General features: G+C 35.3%; 1 long non-coding RNA gene across 3 annotated transcripts in view; it reads right to left on the bottom strand.

Annotated features, from left to right (window-relative positions):
• The window catches only part of LOC113599223 (uncharacterized), a 165,379-nt gene that overhangs the window by 95,216 nt on the left and 46,127 nt on the right, over window positions 1–24,036 (bottom strand). For all 3 annotated transcript variants that reach the window (XR_008295098.1, XR_008295099.1, XR_008295097.1), the window contains exon 2: window positions 4,905–5,090. This is a non-coding gene — a long non-coding RNA (uncharacterized LOC113599223). The remainder of the gene's footprint in view (window positions 1–4,904; window positions 5,091–24,036) is intronic.

The following is a 24,036-nucleotide window of genomic DNA, read 5'->3' as shown; positions in this document are numbered from 1 at the left end:
TTAAATGCTTCAATAACATGCTGTGGCCCTCATTAAAAAAAAAAAAATCTTTAATTCCTTAGAAATGTATACCTGACTCTTCATGGTCGGTCCTGCTTTGCCTCTCTTTGTCTATTTTTCACCCCTCTTCACTAAGCCTCATGGTAATCCCCATGCTGTCTCAGCAATACTCTGTTTTCTCTTTTGTCCCTTTGTGGTATGTGTACTTCTTTCCGCATAAAACAGCATCCTTTATCACTTCTGCTTATCCCTAACTTGTGCTAATCCTTCGTACTTCAGTACTAAGTCTCTCTTTCTTCACATGTAAGCCTCTTCTGATCCTGCTGAGGTATTGTGGAATTTATCAAGTAATATCCTAAATCTATGAACCTGTTTGCCGCTATATTAGAGATCTCAGAATACTGACTAAAGAGTGTGAATTACTGAATCAGATTGCCTAGGTTTGAGTTTAACTTACTTCAGTACTGTTAAGTTGGGCAATTTGTTTAACCTCTTCCATCTTCTGTTGCCTTATGTGTGAAATGGGAAGAAATAATTGGCACCTAGCTCTTAAGAATGCTATAAGAATTAGAAAACAAACGAACATAAAACCAAACAAGCCGAAAATGAATATCATATCAATGCGTGTAAAATGCTGCACATAGAGCCTGACACATAAGCACTTAATAATGTAATTTATCATTTTATTGTTCCTAAGTATGTCTCATCTCTCTATCTCTAGTACCTTATACATTTCCTGACATAACACATTTACTAATTCATTAAGAGGGTATTTGCTGTGCTGCTCTGTGTCAAATATGTAATTGCAAAACATACAAATATAAAGAGTATATACTTGAAGTGAAATAAGGAATGAATTAAAGAATGAACAAAGACAAGTTCTATCCCTCCTTATCCATAAAGAGAGTTTGCTGTCTAGCAGAGGAAAAGACATGCAAGTGAAGACTATAACAAGTATGTATCAGTTCTGGATTAGTAGAGGAAGCAAAATCTTTCCAAAGTATCTCCAGCAGAAAATAATTCTAATTCAGGGAATTGTATCTTTGAAAATCGTTGACCAGGTAAGGAATGGAAGTCAGGATCAGCCATTGGATTCCTAAATGTAATGGTCCATCACTAAAGCTGTAATCCAAGGAACATCAGTCTGCCCCTGTTGTCAAAACTGCCTCTCATCCACATAATGCTGGTAGCTAAAGTCTGGGAAACTGAATGTGGGGTTCCCAAAATGCCTTTATGCTCTCTGGTGTCCATGACTTTGCTTGCCATGACTCCTAAGTTTCACTGTCCAAATCATATGACAATGCATCACCCTCTTGGGCAGGTCTGTGAAATGCAGTTTTTCACCTCCCAACCTCTCCAGAAACAAAGGGGCCACATAATTTGTAGGAAAATATTTTACTTTTAAAAGTCTCTACTTTAAAATCTATTTTGGGTATTCTCATAAAAAATCCTACCATTCCAAAATCCATAGCAGTTACTTCATGGGCTCAGGTAGAAAAGTATTATTCTAGATCAACCTAGTGAGTGGTACAGTGATGTAGTTACATTCTCAGTATTTTAGGAAGCAAGGGTAAGAGCATGTAAACCAGCTCAAGATAGAGGGTGTAGGTTCAGGAGGGCTTCCTGAAAGAAGAGCTCTATGGAGAAGAAAGCAAGGAAGCAGTTAAAATAATAAAAATGTGGGTTTCCATTCAAGAGGTCCCTTACCAGGAGATATTTCCTTGGTTTCTTATCTGAAAAGGATGTATTTGTGAAATACCATTAACAAAATATCAATTTAAAAAGCTGGATGAAAATATAGAATATTTTAGTCTACTCTTACCCACAAATACTTGGGCGTTCTGATTGGATTTCTATGCATTGAGTCCACTAAACATTTACAAACAGATGGCTGTGTCTGCCACATTCACTGAGAACTGCCTTAAGGAATGATTTGGAATTTTATTAATGCAGCTTTTCTTAAATTATGCTGTTTAAACTATTCTCAGACAAAACCAGAACTAGAAATGAGAACTTGACAGTATTGTTGTTTTCTTTCATTTCTTATTACAAAATCAAAGCAAATATTCATCATGGGAAAATTAATTTTTCACCAGAGGCAATTTTGGGGAGATAAACCTGATTAAATTCATTTAATTTTTGTAACATATGTTGCTGTTGGTTTTACTAGGAAGGGGGACTATCATAAAAATGTTTCTTTCATTTATATTCCACATAATAATTATTAATTGGCATTCCATAGTCTCCAAAGAACTGAGAAATCAGTTTTAATTTACCATAACTGTAGATCTTTTGTAGTAGAGCTATAACTTAGATATAGAAAACAGGTAGGTAATTCATTAAAAGCCACTGTACCACAGAAAGCAGCAAATGAATTTTCAAACAAATGCTTAGCATTATATTCTATATAATAAATCTCACGAATAATCTTGGCCTTCTCAACCCTTGAATTTTATTATCTCCTCAGCCTCTTAGATACCTCTAAGATATTACCTCTTAGATATACCTCTTAGATATTAAAAGATCTGAACAATAGTGTTGTCTTGCTACATTGAGAATGGGGTTTTTTTGAATTAGCATTCAAACATTCGATATTTATATCACTTTTTAAATTCTTTTTGAGTTGGGGCACCTGGGTGGCTCAGTCAGTTAAGAGTCCAACTTCAGGTCATGATCTCACAGTTCATGGGTTCAAGCCCCACGTCGGGCTCTGTGCTGACAGGTAGGAGCCTGGAGCCTGATTCGGATACTGTGTCTCCCTCTCTCTCTGCCCCTCCCCCGCTCACATTCTGTCTCTCAAAAATAAATTAACATTAAAAAAAAATTTTTTAATTCTTTTTGAGTCAAAGATTTTTTGTTTTGTTTTGTTTTGTTTTGTTTTTGGGTTTGTTTTGTTGCTCCTCTTTGAACTTTAAGATTTACATAGCTGAGAAAAAACTTGTTACCTTACATTTCTTTCTTTTCTAGTTTTAAAAATGTCCCTTACTTATACTTTTAGAGGTAATAGTGTACTAGTGTCCTTTCACTATTTTTTAAAGCAAAGATAAACTATGAAAATAATACTACTTTATACAATACAAATGATAAAGTATCTTCACTTTCATCATAAACTGTCATAAATATCTCTGCCTCCCCATTGTATTCACTTTTATAATCATCTAAAGAAATTTTAGAACTATTTTCTGGATTTAAATAAAATTTTAGCAGACTATTGGATGAAAGTTAAACATACAAGAATTATCTCTAAGTTTTGCATTATTTTTTATACTTTAAAAAGTAGTTCATCTTATCGTATAATAATTGCAGTAATTAGCAATATTATTGCAGACATGTTGGTTGAATAGCACCAATGCAGTTTAGGAAACTGACTTGAGCTTAAGGGGTGAGCCTGATTGGTTGAACTGCAATAGCATCTGCAATAGCATCCACCTTGTCAGTAATTCACTGAGCAATCATTATGCGATTAAACTTTGGCTTTGGAACACAAAATAGGATTGTTGGAGTCCTTGTTCTTCAGTGAGATGGAATTTCTACCATCCTTGAAAAAGTGTAGAGTCCCTTCTGTTATTGGCAATCATTCTACAGTCATGAGGGATGATGTGAATAGTAGATGACAGAAGAACAGGAAAACATGTGGTTCCTCAATAACATAATTGAGCCAGTGAGTCAATCAACCCAGAAGCCTCGTTTCTTGCTAGCTTTCCTGTTAAAATGAGCTAATAAATTTCTTTATTGCATAAGCAAATATTTGTTCATTTTTTTGTCACTTGTACTTGAAAAGCCTGATGGATAAAAAGCAGAAAGTGAAAGTCTCTACTTCCACTTCCCTAACATACACCCCTAAGGTAATCACTGTTACCTATTGTATATGAAATCTTGTCTCTATTCCTAGAAAAATTGATTTGCCTTTCTCACCACACACACACACACACACACACACACACACACACACACATCTCTCTTGATATTATTATAACAAATGGGATGATAGTGTGCACAATGATATATATCTAGCTTTTTTTTCACTTAATGTAAAGTGGGCAATTTTTATATCACTATACATACTATAAAACCCATTGTTTGTAACAGCTGCATAGTATATCATGGTATGAGTGACTTTTGACTCTCGTTAACAAATGCTCTAATAATAGAAGTTCAAATTGTCTTGAATTTTTTGCTACCATGAACAGCATAGTAAGTACTTCTATACATATGTCTTTGCATAAGTGTAAAAGTATTTCTTAGGATAGAATCATCACAATAAAAATGATGACATTCTCCATTTTGATAGTCTTGTTTATTCTGCTCAATGGTGGTGACTATACTGAAGCACACAGAATTAAATAATTTGCTCTCTATCACAGAGCCAGTAAATGTTAGAGTCAGTAGGTTGCTCAGGCCATTTGACTTTAGAGCAAGAATTCTTATGCATTATATTATGCTATCTCCTCTTTTTGTTTTGGAATTACTCCAGATTTATTAATAAATTTGGGAAGATTTATCTCCCTATTTCATATCTTCATTTTGCTTTTTCAGAAAAAAAAAAGTTTTAGTTTTTTTTTTCCATGTAGGCAAGACATTTCTCATTAAAAATAATCCTGGGTATTTTGCATTTTATATTTGACATTTGTGATATAAGGATGTTTGAAAGCAGATGTTTTGACCAGGGCCCCCAAGGGGGAAAAAAAAGGATAAAGAGGGCAATCTTCCTAAAACATCAGTCTAACTTATAGAGTGTAATCTGAAGCATTATTTTATATTAAAACTGAATATTACATAAAGACAGAATTCACATGATTTGTTTTCATAAAATATAAGGCAAAGATATTTTTATCCATATATTAGTTCGCTATTGGTACAAAACAAATTAAATCTTGAAACTTAAAGTGACAAGCATTTACTACCTCACACAGTTTCTGAGGGTCAAGATTCTGATGAAGCTTAACAGGAAAGTTCTATCTCAGGCATCTCATAGGCTGTAGTCAAGCTGTTGACCAGTATTGCAGTCATTTAGGGATAAAGGATCTGCTTTCCAGTTTACTCACTCACATAGATGTTGACAGGAGGCTTCAGTTCCCTACCACATAGACCTGTAGTGTGGTGAGAAAGAGAGAGTGAGTATGAGGGTGAGAATGAGAGTGACTGTGGGAGAGGGAAAGGGAGAGAGAGAGAGAGAGAGAGAGAGAGAGAGAGAGAGAGAGAATGTTCAAGAAGGAAGTCATAATGTCTTTTAGAAAATAATCTCAGAAGTAATATTCCATCATTTTCTGATGTATTCTATTGTTTATACAGAACAATGCTGGTATAATAGGGGTAAGAACTACACAAGAGTGTGAGGCAGGGATCACTGGATCTAGGAGATTGGAGGCACAAGCGCTGGGTTCTTGAGCACCCTCCACTACCATATGGATACCAAAAAACAAAAAGGTTGAGAAGCACTAAGCTATGAAATTTTATTTGCATAGAATCTTAAGGTATCTAAGAAACTCTTATTTATAACTAGTTTAATAGTTTTTCAAAGAAATATATCTATCTCTGTATCTATCTATCTAGATAGATACAGAGATAGATATATATATATCAGTCCAAACCTCCAGAAAGTAAACTTTAACTCCAATTATTAATTTGACCTAGGATCAAAAACTTATGAGAGAATAAGAAAAGCTTCTAGCCACCTGGGCGGCTCAGTTGGTTAAGCATCTGACTTTTGATTTGGGTTCAAGTCATGATCTCACAGTTCATGAGATGGAGCCTTTGTGTCAGGCTCAGCACTGACAGTGTGGAGCCTGCTTGGGATTCACTCCCTCTCTCTCTACCCCTCCCCTGCGTGTGTGTGCTCCCCCTCTCTCTCTGTCTCTGTCTCAAAGGTAAATAAATAAACTTAAAAAAAAAGAATAACAAAAGTTTCCTTTTCAAAACAATGAATTCTAAAACTGAAGACATCAACCCAGGTAAGTGTATTTGACATCAACCCAGGTAAGTGTATTTGAACTAGATCTTTTCCTTCAAAACTCTCTCTGGTGGCCTTTTGGTATATATAACAATATTGTATATAATATTGATAATTATTTATGTATTTTATGAATTATTTTAATCCTTGATATCTTTCAGTTTTATAAAATTTGCAGTCATGTCAAAATTTTAATTAAATAGGTTTATAAAATTATATAGATATTACTAAAGCTAATATTGTCCTATTCATTCTTACATCTTACATTCTTACATTATCAAGTTTATATATCTTGATATGAATAGATATATAATAAAATGAAATAATAAAAATACACTTTTCCAAGGAATTTCATTAACTAGTTAAATCTATATATTCACTCATGTGATGGATTATTATATTGTCGATCCCCCCTCAGTGAACCACAACTCCCAGTATTTATATACTTCTGTAGTCTCTTCCACCTTGAGCTTAATGAAGATCTCTTAATAAGCTTATGCACATTGCAGCTTGTTCTCTTGGAACACTTCCTGGACTAGACTAATTTGAAGGATAAGACGGTTTTGTTGTGTTAGCCTTAGCCAAGTTCCCACTTACATAACCACCTAAGTGATATCAGTTATACCACATGAAGCACAACAACCAACCAACTGATCCCAGTCAACGTACAGAATCATAAGAAATAATGCTTTCTCTTATAAGCCAAAAGTTTTTTAGGGTGTTTATTTCACAGCACTACATAACTTGAACAGAAAAGGATAATACATGAAAGCGGGGTGCTGTCATCATAAAAACATGAAATATGTGGCATTGGGTTTGGAGCTAAGCAGCAGACAAAGGTCTGGCTAGAAGACTACTGAGAAACTTGCTATTGGAAACTTGACAAGAGTGGACTTGATTTATTGACAAAAATTAATAAGAAGTGTGACCTTGGTAACTTGTAAGATAAAACATGTGCCAATGACTGTGATTCTCACTAAGGAGATTTCCAGACAGGATGCTGAAAGTACCATTTGGCTTCTTATAGTTGCCTAAGATATGGCTTCGCAGAAAAAAAAAAAAAAAAGATGGATAAAATAAGGAACTATTTAGTTTTCAAGCAAAGTTAATGAAATTATTTCCAAACCAAACTGGCTGAGCTAGAATATGAGTTCGTTTTCAATTCTCGGCTTCTCGAGTGCATAAAAGTTATCAAATTAAGAAACGGTATCAGATGAAAACAAAATCCAGGGCACTGACAGTAAAATGTGGTTTCAGCATAAATGTCAGATCAAAACTATGATTGCAAGTCTGTTAGGACATAAGAAAGATTCAAGGTGAAAAAGAAAGAAAGAAAGAGAAAGAAAGAAAGAAAGAAAGAAAGAAAGAAAGAAAGAAAGAAAGAAAGAAAGAAAGAAAGAAAGAAAAAAAGAAAGAAAAAGAAAGACAGACTCAAGGTGTTTCTTCTCACTCTTAGCTAGGCTCCTAAGGATTTTAAGGGTATTGTCACATATTCCAAAACAGAAAGGGATCTGTCCTGAAAATATATGTCCCTATGACTTTTGTCTAATGGAATGGACTATAATCTAATATGTAGAAGGTCCACAAAATTTTAAAGGGAATTTGAATATTAAAACTACTGTCAGCTTAGACTAAAAGAGACAGTTCAAAACTTTTTGGGCCTTCAGCTTTCTACAGCAGGAAATAGGCTAATAAAGCTGCTCAGCTACAAGAAAAGGCAAATATTTTTACTGAAAAAGCAAGCAGAAAGAAGACCCCAGCAAGCTGAGCCAAGGGTCATGGGGAACCACTCTCAAATCAAGAAATGTTCTCTACCCTGGAGCATAGGAACTGGTGACATGAGCCTGAATGGATTTCAGAATTTCTGTGAGTCTCTTCTTCCTCTCCTCCTCTCTGAGTGGGAGTATCTAGCGTGATTATCTTCTTTCTATCTTACCACTGTATGAACTGTGTGTAAAGGGCTGGCAATTTAACTTTTCAGTTTATATGCCTCTATAAACTGAGCCTGGGTGGCTCAGTCAGTTAAGCATCCAACTTTGGCTCAGGTCGTGATCTTACCATCCATGGGTTCAACCCTGTGTCAGGCTCTGTGCTGACAGCTCAGAGCCTGGGGACTTCTTGGGATTCTGTGTCTCCCTCTCTCTCTTCCCCTCCCCCACTCATGATTTCTCTCTCTATCTCTCTCAAAAATAAATAAAAACATTAAAAAAGAAAATTTAAACACTTAAGTTGTACCCAGGGTAAACTTTGGGAAAGTGTGGAGAGAAGATGTTTTGAATGGACAAGAAGCATATAATGGTATACAAACACTCTGAAAAATATTAGAGCCAGTGATTTACTTTCCTTAAGCTCCTGCAATGCCATTAGCTCTCTTCTCTGATCATTTGCAAAGGTGGAAAAAGCTCTTTTAAAACGCTTTTCCCTTGAGCCTCGAAAAGAGAGAGAGGTTCTGCTTTCTAAAAGAAAAGTTTTCCTTTTTGATTGTTCTCAGTCAGCTCAAATAAGAGGGGCTCAAGGAGGAGCCAAGATGGCGGAACAGTGTGGAAGCTTTTTAGTGTCTGGCATCCATGAAATACAGTCAGACCAACACTAAACCATCCTACACACCTAGAAAATTGATTGGAAGATTAACACAACAATCTGCACAACCTGAACCACAGAAGTCAGCAGGTACACGACACAAAGAGCTGAACTTGGAGAGCAAGAAGCCCCCAAAGGTAGGGAACCCCTTTTGCAGGCAGAGAGAGGATGGAGACTGGGGGGGGAGCATACAGGAAAAGCACCCCTCCCCAAAAGCAGCTGGAGAGAAAGTGGAAAATTGGAAACAGCCACAGGAACTAAACTAAAAAGGGAGAAAGGAGAAAGGAGAGGGTTTAAATTCCATTAAGACTGTAAACAAGGGGAGCACAAAGGCTGCAACTCTGCAGCTCGATACCTGGCGGAGCTCTGGTGGGAAAGGTGAATCCCCAGGAACATAGTGGGGTCCAGGAGGTTCTCAGGCCACACGAGGAAAAGCGGTTCCACTGCTGGAAGGACTTTTGGTAGAAACTATTGAAGCCACCTCGTCCCAGCAGACCCTGGAAGGCAGCCACATTTGCTGATGCTGGGGCAAGGTTGTTGAGCATGAAGCCTGGTGCCAGATGTGTGTTGTGATTTTCCATGGTCCCTGAAACACTGAGGCTACACTGTCTTGCGATCTTTTTTGGGGGCGGGCTGGCACCTGGGCACAGTCTCGGGGCACCGGCAATAGCAGGGTCCAGCGGGCGTTCCTGGGTGCAGCCGACATTCGGCCATTGCTCATTCAGACATTACTCGGTGAGACCCTCCCGCAGAGGGGTGGAGCGGGTCAAGGCCGCAGTCCTTCAGAAGAAAGGGGCCGGGGAAAATGGCCACATCCGAGACAAAACTTGGGAGAGAGGTACTGCCTGGGGCCTGGTCACGGAGAGTGGAAAAGCGGGGAGTGGAGGAGAGCTGAAGACAGAGGACTGGTGTGTGATTGCTGATCCAAGAGAAGACTGTGTGGCTGGGTGGGGCCATTTTCACCGCTCGCTCGCATGCGCATGCGCACCGACAAGCACCGCAACAATCCACCCCAGTAGGCTAGCAGCACCATCTACTGGAGAGTGGAGCTGTTACACCAAGCCCTGCCCAACTGGGCCAACTTCGCTCTTCAAGAACACAAACCTCACCGTTGACTTAATTTATGGACTATAAAGAGCTACATGGACTGACCCCTAGGGGAAAATGAGGCAATTTCAGTCCTACTTCAATCTGTTACCAGGATCATCTGTTCAATTATTTTTCTGTTTCTTTTTCCTTCTTCTCTTTTACAATACTTTCTTTTTCCTGAATATAGCAAGAGAAAAATTCATTTTTATTTTCAATTGTTATTAAATATATCTGCCTTTAATTTTTATTACTATATTTTTTACTTTTGTCTAAATTTTTTCAAATTCTACTTTACTTCCATCATTTTATTTTAGTCTATTTCAGTGTACTCACATTTTCAAATTTTCAAACAATTTCCTTTTTATTCTTTCTTTTTTTCTTTTTCATTTCTTTTCTTTTTCTTGAATGTGGAAAGATAAAAACTTCATTTTTACTTTCAATTTATTTTAATTTTTTTAATTTTTATTACTCTATTTTTTGCTATTATGTAATTTTTTTCAAATTCTATCTTACTCCCATCATTTTATTTCCGTCTACTACAGTGTATTCTCTTTTTAAAATTTTCAAACGATTTCTTTTTTGTCTTTTCTTTTTTTTAATCTTTTTCTCTTTTTTGATTCTTCTTTCTTAAATACAGAAAATGAAAAAATTCATATTTCTTTTTAGTTTTTATTAAAAATATTTTTCTATAATTTTTCTACTATATTCTCTACTTTTGTATATTTTAGGCTACTTTAGCATATTCATTTTTTCAAATCCTCAAACAATTTCTTTTTTCGTTTCTCTCCCCCCCCCTTTTTTTGTTTCTCTAATCTGTCAAACCGCTCTCTACACCCAGACCAAAACACACCTAGGATCTAGCATCATCTATTCAATTTTTGTGTGTGTGTTTTTAATTTTTAATTTTAATATTTTTTTCATTTTAATTTTTTTCATTTCAATTTTTTCCACCTCATTAATTCCTTTTCTCCCTTCAAAATGACAACATGAAGGAATTCACCCCAAAAGAAAGAGCACGAAAAAACGACACCTAGGGATTTAACTAACACAGACACAAGCAAGATGTCTGAACCAGAATTTAGAATCACAATAATAAGAATACTAGCTGGAGTCGAAAATAGATTAGAATCCCTTTCTGCAGAGATAAAAGAAGTAAATAAATACCCAGAATGAAATTAAAATTGCAATAACTGAGCTGCAATCACAGATGGATGCAGCGGCGGCAAGGATGGATGAGGTAGAACAGAGAATCAGTGACATAGAGGACAAACTTATGGAGAATAATGAAGCAGAAAAAAAGAGGGAGATTAAGGCAAAAGGGCATGATTTAAGAATTAGAGAAATCAGTGACTCATTAAAAAGGAAAGACATCAGAATCATAGGGGTCCCAGGAGAGGAAGAGAGAGAAATAGGGGTAGAAGGGTTATGTGAGCAAATCATGGCGGAAAAGTTTCCCAACCTGGGAAAAGACACAGACATCAAAATCCAGGAAGCACAGAGGACTCCCATTAGATTCAACAAAAACCAACCATCAACAAAGCTTATCATAGTCCAATTCACAAAATACTCAGGCAAGAAGAGAGTCATGAAAACAGCAAGGGAAAAAAAGTCCCTAACCTACAAGGGAAGACAGATCAGGTTTGCAGCAGACCTATCCATAGAAACCTGGCAGGCCAGAAAGGAGTGGTGGGATATATTCAGTGTGCTGAATCAGAAAAACATGCAGCCAAGAATCCTTTATCCAGGAAAGCTGTCATTCAAAATAGAAGGAGAGACTAAAAGTTTCCCAGACAAACAAAAATTAAAGGAGTTGGTGACCACTAAACCATACCTGCAAGAAATCTTAAGGGGACTTTCTGAAGGGAGAAAAGATGAAAAAATATATATATATAAATAAACAAATACCAAAAGCAACAAAAGATTAGAGAGGACCAGAGAACACCACCAGAAACTCCAACTCTACAAGCATCATAATGGCAATAAATTTATTGCTTTCAGTACTCATTATAAACGTCAATGGACTCAATGCCCCAATGAAGACAAGGGTAACAGAATGGATAATAAAACAAGACCTATCTATATGCTGTTTACAAGAGACCCACTTTACCCCTAAAGACACCTACAGATTGAAAATAAGGGGATGGAGAACCATCTATCATGCTAATGGTCAACTAAAGAAAGCTGGAGTAGACATACTTATGTCAGACAATCTAGACTTTAAAAGAAAGACTGTATCAAGAGATGCAGAAGGGCATTATATCATAATCAAGAGGTCTATTCACCAAGAAAACCTAACAATTGTAAACATTTATGCGCCAAATGTGGCATCATCCAAATATATAAATCAATTAATCACAAACATAAAGAAACTCATCGCTAGTAATACCATAATTGTAGAAGACTTCAACTCCACACTCACAGCAATGGACAGATCATCTAATCAAAAAATCAATAAGGAAACAATGGCTTTGAATGACACATTGGACCAGATGGACTTAACAGATATATTCAGAACATTTCATCCTAAAGCAGCAGAACATACATTCTTCTCCAGTGCACATGGAACGTTCTCCAGAATAGACCATATACTGGGACACAAATCATCCCTAAGTAAGTACAAAAAGATTAAGATCATACCATGCATATTTTCATACCACAATGCTATGAAACTCGAACAAGCACAGAAAAAATTTGGAAAGGTAACAAATACTTAGAGACTGAAGAACATCCTACTAAAGAATGAATGGGCTAACCAAGCAGTTAAAGAAGAAATTAAAAAGTATATGGAAGTCAATGAAAATGATAACACCATAACCCAAAACCTCTGGGATGCAGCCAAGGTGGTCATAAGAGGAAAGTATATAGCAATCCAGGCCTTCCTAAAGAAGGAAGAAAGATCTCAGATACACTACCTAACCTTACACCTTAAGGAGCTGGAAAAAGCACTGCAAATAAAACCCAAAACCAGCAGAAGACAGGAAATAACAAAGATTAGAGCAGAAATCAATGCTATTAAAACAACAACAAAAAACAGTAGAACAGATCAATGAAACGAGAAGTTGGTTCTTTGAAAGAACTAACAAAATTGATAATTTGCCAGTTTGATCAAAAAGAGAAACGAAAGGACCCAAACTAGTAAAATCAAGAATGAAAGAGGAGAAATCACAACCAACACAACAGAAATAAAAAACAATAATAAGAGACTATTATGAGCAATTATATGCCAATAAAATGGGAAGAAATGTCCATATTCTGGAAGAAATGGACAAATTACTAGAAGCATATACACTACCAAAACTGAAACAGGAAGAAATGGAATATTTGAACAGCCCCATAACCAGTAAGGAAATCAAATTAGTAATCAAAAATCTGCCTAAAAACAAGAGTCCAGGGTCAGATGGCTTTCCAGAGGAATTCTACCAAACATTTAGGGAAGAGTTAACACCTATTCTCTGGAAGCTGTTCCAAAAATTGGAAACAAAAGGAAAACTTCCAAACTCTTTCTATGAAGCCAGCATTACCATGATTCCAAAACCAGACAGAGACCCCACAAAAAAGGAGAACTATAGACCAATTTCCCTTATGAACATGGATGCAAAAATCCTCAACAAGATATTAAGCAACCGGCTCCAACAATACATTAAAAAAATTATTCACCAGGACCAAGTGGGATTTATACCTGGTCAGGAACAAGACAAGGAAGTCCACTCTTGCCACTGTTATTTAACATAGTATTGGAAGTCTTAGCTTCTGCAATCAGGCAACACAAAGACATAAAAGGTATCCAAATCAGCAAGGAGGTGTTCAAACTTTCACTCTTCGCAGATGACATGATACTCTATATGGAAAACCCAAAAGATTCCACCAAAAAAATGCTAGAATTGATTCATGAATTCAGCAAAGTTGTAGGATATAAAATCAACGCACAGAAATTGGTTGCATTTTTATACACCAACAATGAAGCAACAGAAAGAAAAATCAAGGAATCAATCTCATTTACAGTTGTACCAAAAACCACAAAATACCTAGGAATAACTCTAACCAAAGAGGTGAAAAATCGACACACTGAAATTTATAGAAAGCTTATGAAAGGAATTGAAGAAGACACAAAGAAATGGAAAAAGATCCCATGCTCCTGGATAGGAAGAACAAATATTGTTAAAATGCCAATACTACCCAAAGCAATCTACATATTCAACGCAATCCCCATCAAAGTAACACCAGCATTCTTCAGATAGCTAGAACAAATAATCCCAAAATTTGTATGGAACCAGAAAAGACCCTGAATAGCCAAAGCAATCTTGAAAAAGAAAACCAAAGCAGGAGGCATCACAATAGCTTGAAGCCAGACTTCAAGCTATACTACAAAGCTGTAATCATCAAGACAGTATGGTTCTGGCACAAGAACAGACACTCAGATCAGTGGAACAGAATAGAGAACCCAGAAATGGACCCACAAATGTATGGGCAGCTAATCTTTGACAAAGCAGGAAAGAATATCCAATGGAATAAAGACAGTCTCTTCAGCAAGTGGTGCTGGGAAAACTGGACAGCGACATGCAGAAGCATGAACCTGGACCACTTTCTTACACAAAAATAAACTCAAAGTGGATGAAAGACCTCAATGTAAGACAGGAAGCCATCAAAATCCTCGAGGAGAAAGCAGGCAAAAACCTCTTTGATCTTGCCCACAGCAACTTCTTACTCAACATGTCTCTGGAGGCAAGGGGAACAAAAGCAAAAATGAACTACTGGGACCTCATCAAAATAAAAAGCTTCTCCACAGAGAAGGAAACAATCAGCAAAACTAAAAGGCAACCAACAGAATGGGAGAAGATATTTGCAAATGACATATCAGATAACGTGTGAGCATCCAAAATCTACAAAGAACTTATCAAACCCAACACCCAAAAAACAAAGAATCAGTGAAGAAATGGGCAAAAGACATGAATAGATATTTCTCCAAAGAATACATCCAGATGGCCAACTGACATATGAAAAAATGCTCAACATCACTCATCATCAGGGAAATACAAATCAAAACTACAATGAGATATCATCTTAAACCTGTCAGAATGGCTAACATTAACAGCTCAGGCAACAACAGATGTTGGCGAGGATGAGGAAAAAGAGGATCTCTTTTGCACTGTTGGTGGCAATGCAAGCTGGTGCAGCCACTCTGGAAAACAGTATGGTTTCTCAAAAAAACTAAAAATAGAACTACCCTATGACCCAGCAATTGTACTACTAGGCATTCATCCAAGGGATACAGGTGTGCTGTTTCAAAGGGACACATGCACCCCCATGTTTATAGCAGCACTATCAACAATAGCCAAAGTATGGAAAGAGCCCAAATGTCCATCAATGGATGAATGGATAAAGAAAATGTGGTATACACACACACACACACACACACACACACACAATGGAGTATTACTGGACAATCAAAAAGAATGAAATCTTGCCATTTGCAACTATGTGGATGGAACTGGAGGGTATTATGCTGAGTGAAATTAGTCAGTTAAAGACAAAAATCATATGACTTCACTCATATGAGGACTTTAAGAGACAAAACAGATGAACCTAAGGGAAGGGAAACAAAAATAATATAAAAACAGGGAGGTGGACCAAACAAAAGAGACTCATAAATATGGAGAACAAACTGAGGGTTGCTGGAGGGGTTGTGGGAGGAGGGATGGACTAAATGGGTAAGGGGCATTAAGGAATCTAGTCTGAAATTATTGCTTCACTATATGCTAACTAATTTGGATGTAATTTTTAAAAAATAAAAAATAAAGTTAAATTAAGAAATTAAAAAATAAAATAAGAGGGGCTCAAATAAGTCTTTCCTAAAGTAAATATTGAGCTCCACAGACCTCCTTACTTCCTTAGCATTGTCATCTGTGTTTTGCAGAGCTTCTCCACACTCTTCCTTGGCATTTTTTGAAAGTTTGTAGGCAATGGAATGAATGTGTAAGCGCTCTTGGGAGACTACCTTTTGTTTACTTTTTAGATTTTGCTTCTCTGGAACTATTCCACCTTTTTAAAGCGTCTTTCAGGATAGAATCTATAAACTCTGAACCAAATACCCACTTATTTTAACTTGAACTTCAGAGCAATCCTTCTTTATGATCTCATCACTATAAAATAAAATTTCATCTGAAAACAGAAAATAAACTAATAAGCATAGTAAAGTTATCAAGATAATCCCATTAAACCTTTTATAAATTCCCTGTTATTTGAAACCAGTAACAATCTCTGAAAGGCTAATTTATTCTATTGTTATTGTTTTATTCAAAATGTTGCTCAATTAACAGTAGTAAGACACAAGAAATTTATGGATAATTTTCAGATGTACATTACATTCTAATAAGACAACAAAAATATACAAACATGATTCTAAATTGCATAATACAAAGATCTGAGTCTAGAAAAAATTCTAAAATAGATAATAAAAGTACTGTGTGTGAGGACAGCCTCTGACATTGCCTAACCATATGATGCTAGATAAATCATTTTGCCTTTGAGTTTCAAGCATAAAATGAAGAAGTGAAAACAGATCTAATGCTTTGAATTAGTTGTTCTAATTGTAATTTGAAGAGTCCTAAAACTTGAAAAAGGAATGGTCTAATCTTAATTTATATTTTTAAGTCTTCAAATACTTTAAATGATAAATTTCCAATAGATTTTATAAGCCCTTTTCCTGAGTTTTGCTATTTAAGAAATGACTCATTGTGAAATGCCTTATTTTAGTGACACAAATAGAATTTCATAATATGCTCTTCATATAAAATTAATAGAAAAAATGCAGATGACTTACAGTTCAATTCTGCAGGTACAGTATTCCCAGTGACCTATTTACTAAATAAAAACAGCTCCACTGTTATGCTCTGTACTGCACAGAAGACTATAAACACCCAGAAAAAATGTCCTTCATTTTTAACTCATTTGAATCACCTTTTTTCTCACCTTTATTCAACAGGGAAAGGAAAAATCCAAACCTCTTCAGTAATAAAGTTATTCCTTTTTAGATGCAAAAATAGTTCTGACATTTTTACTCCATCAAGGACAAGAACAATTAAATGTTATAGAATGAAAGGAGATTGCCCATACCATATAGCTTCTCCCTGAAGTAAAACAACAAATCCATCAGGTTTCAGGAAGGAATTTCCTCTCTTTCTCAAGTGTTTTCTTTTTGTAAATTAAACTGTTATTTTGAGATAATTATAGATTCATATGTAGTTATAGAAATAATAAAAAGAGATCCCGTGCATACTTCTCAAGTTTTGCCAAAGTGTAACCTCTTGCAAAGCTACAATGCAACATCACAACCAGAATATCAACATTCATATGTCAAAATACAGAACATTTCTATCACTATTATCTCTCATAGTGTCCTTTTATAGCCATATTTGCTTCCCTTACTCCTTAATCTTTGTCAACTACTAATCTGTTCTTAGTTCTAATTTTTTCATTTCAAAAATGTCTCATAAATAATGTTCTCACTCAGCATAATTCTCTGTAGGTTTATTCATGTTGTTGCCGGTATCATGGCATGAGGGTATCACAATTCATTCACTACCATCCAGTAAAGAACAATCTCCATTGTTTCTCAGTTGGGGCTATTAGGAATAAAAATGATATAGAGGCACCTGGGTGGCTCAGTCAGTTCAGCGTCCCACTTCAGCTCAGGTCATGATCTCGCAGTTTGTGACTTCAGTTTGTGAGTTCAAGCCCTTTGTTGGGCTCTGTGCTGACAGCTCGGAGCCTGCAGCCTGCTTTGGATACTGTGTCTCCCTCTCTCTCTGCCCCTCCCCTGCTTACACTCTGTCTCTCTCTGTCTCTCAAAAATAAATAAATGTTTAAAAAAATTTTTTTTAATGATATAAACATTTGTGTACAGATTTTGTATGAACATGTCTTCATTTCTCTATGTTAAATGCCTAGGAGTGTGTAATTGCTGGATTAAACGGTAGTTGCAGTGTTTAATGTTATAAGAAACTATTAAGCTTTTAAAGAATGGCTGTACTATTTTATATTTTCATCAGTAATATATGAGCAGTCTGATTTTTCTGTATCATCAGCAGCATTTAGGGTTGTCACCATTTTTTATTTTTGCCATTTTCGTATGCATATAGTGATCTCTAATTGTGGTTTTAATGTGTATTTCTCTAATAGCTAATGGTATTGAACTCCTCCTCTGCTTATTTGCCCTCTGTGTATCCTTTTTAATGAAATTTCTCTCCATGTCTTTTGCCCATTTTCTAATTGGAGTTAGTTTTAACTCTTGAGTTCTTAGTGTTATTTATTTATTCTACATCATAATTCTGTAATGGATATAGGGTTTATAAATATTTTCTCCCACTCTGTAGCTCATCATTTCATTTCCTTAACAAAGTCTTTCCAGAGCAAAATTTTTTAGTTTAAATGAAACCAATTTACCAAATTCTGTTTTCATGGATTGTGTTTTTGATGTTACATCTAAAGACTCTGTGTCCAGCTGTAGAGCGTTAAGATTTGCTCCTGATGTTTTTCTATAAGTTCTGTAGTTTTGCATTTTTACATTCATTCATTGATCTATATTGAGATAATTCTCTTTTTTTTCTTTTTTTAATCTTTGTTTGTTTTTGCCTATGGATGTTCAAATTTTCCAGCACCATTTGTTGATGACTCTTTTCCATCCAATTGCCTTTTCACCTTCATCAAAAATCAGTTAAGCATGTTTATATAGGTATGTCTGGATTCTCTGTTCTGTTGGACATTAAATGTGTCTACCCTTCCACCAATACCATAGATTCTTGATTAATATAGTATATAAAAAAGTCTTAAAGTTAAATAGATAAGTTTCCCACTTTATTCTTATCAAGATAGTTTTCAGCTATTCTTTGCCTTTGTATATAAATTTTAGAATAATATAATCTATACCTGTGAAACATATTGCTGGAATTTTGATAGGAATTACATTAAGCCTGTTTATTAATTTGAAGAGATTGATATGTTTACCATTTTGAGTCTTGCAACTCCTGAATACAGTATGACTGTCCATTTTTTAAGATTTTTTTCTATTTATTTTATTATGACTCTCCGTTTTTTAAGATTTTTTTTCTGTTTATTTTATTAGCACTGTGTAGTTTCCAGCATGCATGTTCTGGACATGTTTTGTTAGATTTACATTGTAAAATATGGTATTGTATTTTTAATTTTGTTGCCCACTTTTTCATTGTTAGTATATAGAAATAGAACTGATTTTTGTGTTTACCTTGTTTTCTATGGCCTTGCTGAACTCATTATTAGTTCTAGAAGTTTTCTGGCATATTCCTTGGCATTTTCTATGTAGAAAATTATGTCATTTGCAAATACGGGCACTTACATTTCTTTCTGATCTGTACGGCTTCTTGCTTTCTAATCTGTATGGCTTTTCTTTTCTTGCCAGTTTGCCCTGGCTAGAATGTTTAGTACCATGTTGGATAAGAGTAGTGAGAGTAGGCATCCTTGGCTTGTATCTGATTTTAAGGGGGAAAACATTCCATCTTTCACCATTAAGTATGTTAGCTGTGAATTTTTTTAGTTGCTTTTTATCAAATTGAAGTTCCACTCTATTCATATTTTCTGAGTTTTTTAAGTCATGAATAGGTGCTGAATTTTGTCAAATGGCTTTTCTGCATTGATTCATACATGTTCATGTGATTTTTCTTCTTTTGCCTGTTTACTATAGTATAGTACAGTGATTGATTTTCAAATATTGAACCAGCCCCACAATTTTGGAATAAATCACCTTTCGTCATAATGTATAATTATTTTTATGTATTGCTGAATTCTATTATATAAGGGACATAGATCTGGTTTTTTTTTATTGTACTCCTTTTGTCTGGTTTTGATATCAGGTTAATATTACTTTAAAAAATGAATTAGAAAGTATTCCCTCCGTTTTTATTTTCTGGAAGAGATTGTGTAGAATCAATGTAAGTTCTTCTTTATACATTTGTATAATTTTCAGTGAAATGACTTTGTCCTGAAGATTTCTTTCTGACTTATAAATTCAATTTTCTTACTAGTTATAGAGTCATTCATGGGGCACCTGGGTAGCTCAGTTGGTTAAGCGTCCGACTTCGGCTCAGGTCATGATCTCACAGTTCATGGGTTTGAGCCCCGCATCAGGCTCTGTGCTGACAGCTCAGAGCCTGGAGCCTGCTTTGCATTCTGTGTCTCCCTCTCTCTCTGCCCCCCACCTGCTTGTGCGCTCTCTCTGTCTCTCAAAAATACATAAATGTAAAAACAAATTTTTAAAAATAGTTATAGAGCCATTCAAGTTATCTATTTCATATTTGGTGAGTTGCAAACTATTTTCAAAAACTAGTCTGTAACTGTCAAAGTTGCTCAACTTGTAAGTGCAGAATTGTTTATTGTTATTTTCCTATCCCTTGGATGCCTGCAGGATCTGTTCCATTCTCTATTTCATTCCTGATAATAGTAATTTGTCTTTTTCTCTTTTTTGTCAGTCTTGCTATAGTTTGTCAATTTTATTGATCTTTTCACAGAAGTAGCCCTTTAGTTCATTAATTTTCTCTATTGACATTGATTTCTGCTTTTATATTTATTATTCCCTTCCTTTTGCTGACTTTCCATTTATTTAGTTTCCATTTCTTCTTTTTTCTAGGTACTTGAGATGGGACTTAGATTACTGAATTGAGAATTTTACCTGTCAGCACTGAATTAGCTTTTCCCATGAATTTTGATGCCACTTTATTTTCATTTTCATTTAGTTCCATGTATTTTTTACACTTCCCTTGAGGTTTTCATTTTTAGACCCATAGATTATTGAGATGTGCTTTGTTTCCAAATGGTTACATATTTTCCTGTTACCTTCCTGTTATTAATTTCTAATTTGATACCAGTATGTTCAGAGAACACACTCTGTGTGACTTCAATTGTTTTAAATATGTTGAGGTTTATTTTATGGATCTAGATATGGCCCAACTTTCATGGACATTTTGAAAATGTGAATTATTTTATCAGTTGGGTGTTCCACAAATATTGATTAGAACATGTTGTTTGTTGGTGATGCTGAATTTTTCTCTATCCTTCCTGATTTTCTGTTTGTTTTATCAACTCTTGGGGGCATAAAGTCTCCAACTATAGTCACACATTTGTCTATTTATCCTTCAATTATATCAGTTTTTTCTTCATATATTTTGTGGACCTGTTGTTTAGTGCATACACAGTTAGAATTGCTATTTCCTCCTGGTGGACTGACACTATTATTAATGATGTCCCTCTCTGCCTCTGATCATTTTCTTTGCTGAGGTTTACTTTATCTGATACTAAATATAGGCATTCCTGCTTTCCTTTAATTAAGGTTTATGTGGTATATCTTTTATCTATCTTATTTTTAAGACAGTCGGTAATTTTGTATTTGGTCGAGTATACATATGCACACACACATAACACTTCTTTATCCATTCATCAGACAATGGACACTTGGGTTTTTTTTTTATGATTTAGCTACTGTAGATAATACTGCTATAAACATCATCGGGGACATGTATCCATTAAAAATAATATTTTTGTATCCTTTGGGAAAATTCCTAGGAGTGCCATTGCAAGATGTAAGGCAGTTCTATTTTTAACTTTTTGAGGAACTTCCATACTTTTTCCAAAGTGGCTGTACCAGTTTGCATTCCCAAAGGTGAAAGAGAGTTCCCCTTTCTCCACATCCTCACCAATACCTGTTTTGTTCTTGTGTTATTGATTTTACCCATTCTGCCAGGTGTGAAGTAATATGTCATTGTAGTTCTGATTTGTATTTAACTGATGATGAGTGAGGTTGAGCATGTTTTCATGTGTCTAATGGTCATCTGTGTATCTTCTTTGGAAAACTGTCTAGTCATGTCCTCTGCTAATTTTTTAACTGAATTATTTCATTTTTGGGTGTTGACTTTTATGTTATTTGTATATTTTGGATAGTAACCCCTTCTCAGATGTGTCACTTGCAAATATCTACTCCCATTCCACAGGTTGCCTTTTAGTTTTCTTGTTTCCCCTGCTGTATAGAAGCTTTTTATTTTGATGTCCTTCCAACAGTTTATTTTTACTTTTGTTTCCCTTGCCTCAGGAAACACATCTAGAAAAACTATGCTATGGCTAATGTCAAAGAAGTTCCTGCTGGTGCTTTCTTGTAGAATTTTTATGGTTTCAGGTCTCACATTTAGGTCTATCATCCATTTGAATTTATTTTTGTGTATGATGTAAGAAAGTGGTCCAGTTTCATTCTTTTGCATGTTGCTGTCCACTTTTACTGACATCATTTGTTGAAGAGACTTTTTCCCATTGGATATTCTTTCCAGCTTTGTCAAAGATTAGTTGGCCATAAAGTTATGGGTTTATTTCTGAATTTTCTATTCTGTTCCATTGATCTATGTGTCTATTTTTGTGCCAGTACCATGCTGCTTTGATTACTACAGCTTTGTAATATATTTAGAAATCTGGGATTCTGATGACTTTAACTTTTCTTTTTCTTTTTCAAGGTTGCTTTAGGTATTCAGGGTCTTTTGTGGTTCCATACAAATTTTAGGATTGTTTGTTCTAGCTCTGTGAAAAATGCTGCTAGTATTTTGACAAGGATTACATTAAATGTGTAGATTGGTTTTGATAATATAGACATTTTAACAATATTTATTCATCCAATCAATGAGCATGGAATGTCTTTCCATTTCTTAGTGTCATCTTCAATTTCTTTAATCAGTGCTTTATAGTTTTCAGAGTACAGATCTCTCATCTCTTTGGTTACGTTTATTCCTAAGTATCTTGTTTTTGTGCAATTTTAAATGAGATTGATACCTTACTTTCTCTCTGCTACTTCATAATTGGTGTATATAAATGCAACAGATTTCCGTACATTGATTTTATATCCTATAACTTTACTGAATTAGTTTATCATTTCTAGCATGTTTTTTGGTGGATTCTTTACAGTTTTCTATATAGAGCATCATATAATCTGCAAATAGTGAAAATTTGACTTCTTTCTTGCTGATATGGATGTCCTGTCCCCTTTATTATAATATAGTGCCCCTTTTTGTTTCTTTACAGTCTTTGTTTTATTTATTTATTTTTATTTTTTATTTTTTAATGTTTATTTTTGATAGAGAGACAGAGCACAAGCGGGGCAGGGGCAGAGACAGAGGGAGACACAGAATCTGAAGCAGGCTCCATGCTCTGAGCTGTCAGCACACAGCCCTATATGGGGCTTGAAGTCATGAACTGTGAGATCATGATCTGAGCTAAAGTCAGACGCTTAAGCGACTGAGCCACCCAGGTGCCCCTCTTTATAGTCTTTGTTTTAAAGTCTAATTTGTTTGATATAAGTACTGCTACTCTGGCTTTCTTCTAACATCCATTTGCATGTTAAATGTTTCTCCATCCCCTCACTTTCAATCTTTTGTGCCATCAGGTCTAAGATGGGTCTCTTATAGGCAGCATATAGATGGGTCTTTTTTTTTTATCCATTCTGACTCCCTATGTCTTTGATTGGAACATTTAGTCCACTTACTTTCAAAGTAATTATTGATAGATATGTATCTATTGCCATTTTATTACTTGTTTTGTTATTGTTCCTGGAGATTTTCTCTTATTCTTTCTTGTCTTTGTCACTTTGGTCTCTCCTTTGCACTCAAAGATTCCTCTTTAATATTTCTTGCAGGGTGGGTTTAGTGGTCATGAACTCCTTTAGTTTTTGTTTATCTGGGAATCTCTCTCTCTCTCTCTCTCTTCTGAATAATAGTTTACTTGGATAGAGTATTCTTGGCTGCAGATTTTTCCCTTTCGGCACTTTGAATATATCATGCCACTCCCTTCTGGCTTGCCAACTTTCTGTTGAGAAATATCCAGCTAGCCTTATGGGTTTTCACATATTTTATAAATTTAATTACAACATGTCTTCACGTTGACCTGCTTTTGTTGATTTTGATGGGAGCTCTCTGTGCTTCCTGGATCTGGATGTCTGTTTCCTTCCCCAGATCAGGGAAGTTTTCAGCTAAATTTCTTCACATAAATTCTCTTCCCCCCTTCTCTCTGTCTTCTTTTGGAATTTCTATAATACAAATGTTATTATGTTTGATGGAGTCATTGATTTCCCTAAGTATATTCTCATGTTGCATAATTCTTTCTCTCTTTTGTTCAGCTTCATTGTTTTCCATTACTTTGTCTTCCAGGTCATGAATTCATTCCTTTGTTTCTTCTAGCCTGCTGTTCATTGCATCAGGCATTTTACCAATTTTGTTTATTGTACTCTTCCTCTCTGATTATTTTTTAACTCTTTTATCTCTGTGGTAAAGGTCTCCATGATATCTTCTATTTTTTTCTCAAGACCAGTGAGTATCCTTATGATTGTTGCTTTAAATTCTCATTCTCCATCAGGCACA

This window comes from Acinonyx jubatus, chromosome C1, assembly GCF_027475565.1.
Source record: "Acinonyx jubatus isolate Ajub_Pintada_27869175 chromosome C1, VMU_Ajub_asm_v1.0, whole genome shotgun sequence".
Taxonomy (NCBI): domain Eukaryota; kingdom Metazoa; phylum Chordata; class Mammalia; order Carnivora; family Felidae; genus Acinonyx; species Acinonyx jubatus.
Note: the sequence above shows the minus strand (reverse complement) of the source record. Positions and strands in the feature narration are given on the sequence as shown.